Source organism: Crocuta crocuta, unplaced genomic scaffold (assembly GCF_008692635.1).
Source record: "Crocuta crocuta isolate KB4526 unplaced genomic scaffold, BGI_CrCroc_1.0 scaffold394, whole genome shotgun sequence".
Taxonomy (NCBI): domain Eukaryota; kingdom Metazoa; phylum Chordata; class Mammalia; order Carnivora; family Hyaenidae; genus Crocuta; species Crocuta crocuta.
Window position 1 is genome coordinate 785,153 of NW_027531920.1, and position 1,417 is coordinate 786,569.

The 1,417-nt window shown below is 35.5% G+C and overlaps 1 protein-coding gene across 1 annotated transcript in view; it reads right to left on the reverse strand.

Annotated features, from left to right (window-relative positions):
- TEX11 (testis expressed 11) overlaps positions 1-1,417 on the reverse strand; it is a gene marked incomplete at its 5' end in the record, with an annotated part of 187,803 nt that overhangs the window by 144,519 nt on the left and 41,867 nt on the right. The window lies entirely within an intron of this gene.

Sequence of the window (1,417 nt, forward strand, 5' to 3'; positions counted from 1 at the left end):
GCTTTGGCTATCATTAAAAAAAGGAAAAAAAATATATTCATTTCAAATTATATTTATAAGATTATATATCACTAAGAAGACATGGTATAATTATACTTTATTCCAACTTTTCTATTTTGCACTACAACATATTATTAGCCAATTAATACAAGAATATCAATTATATAAAGCAATACTTTCAAGCTGTAAAAAAACACAATTTCCGGGGCGCCTGGGTGGCTTAGTTGGTTAAGCGTCCGACTTTCGCTTAGGTCATGATCTCGCGGTTCGTGGGTTCGAGCCCCGCGTCGGGCTCTGNTTTACATGTGTACATAAGCTCTTACTCAATAAGCACATTTTAAATTCTAAGAAATACAAATATATTTTTAAAATGAAACAAAATACAGGAGTTTTCACAGAAACAAATGTTTTAGCAATATTTATTAAGCTTCACAACACCCTCGTGAGGCACTATTAGTTCCATTTTGCAGCTGAATGAACCAATTTATCAGTGAAGAGATTTCTAATATATCCTAGATTGGTACTGAAAATTAGAGTGAAGGGCTGGGAAGTAGTGAAATATGATTTCCAGTCTATGCTTTAATTAGCAAACCATATTATCTATGGGACATTCTGATAACCACAAAAAATATATTAATATGAGCCTCACGGTTTTAAAACCTAAAACTTAAAAAGCAAAACAGAGATTATTCACCATAAAATTGGTATTCCAAGGAAAGATGTCAGAAAAATTTTCGTGAGCTGAACCAAATTGAAGACATTACTTTGAAATATTCCTTCTAAAAAAACTCTAAAAGATTCAGAATTACCAAACTGAGTTTTCAGATCACTAACAAGAATACAACATGAGCCTAGTTATTCTAAGCTCTATCTCATAGAGGTCTCCTTTGGTATATTAAACCTACTTCCTGTTTTTAAAATAACCAAGGGATACAGGAGTGCTGATGCATAGGGGCACATGTACCCCAATGTTCATTGCAGCACTCTCAACAATAGCCAAAACATGGAAAGAGTCTAAATGTCCATCAACTGATGAATGGATCAAGAAGATGTGGTTTATCTATACAATGGAATACTACACGGCAATGAGAGAGAATGAAATCTGGCCATGTGTAGCAACATGGATGGACCTTGAGGGTGTTATGCTGAGCGAAATAAGTTAGACAGAGAAGGACAGATACCATATGTTTGCACATATAGGAGGGGAGAGGAAGGGAGGCAAACCATGAGAGACTCCTGAATGCTGAGAACAAACTGAGGGCTGATGGGGTTGGGGGAGAGGGAAAGGGGGGTGATGGGCACGGAGGAGGGCACTTGTTGGGATGAACACTGGGTGTTATATGGAAACCAACTTGACAATAAACTATTTTTAAATAAATAAATAAATAAAATAAAATAAAAACAGTAAAGGTAAAAA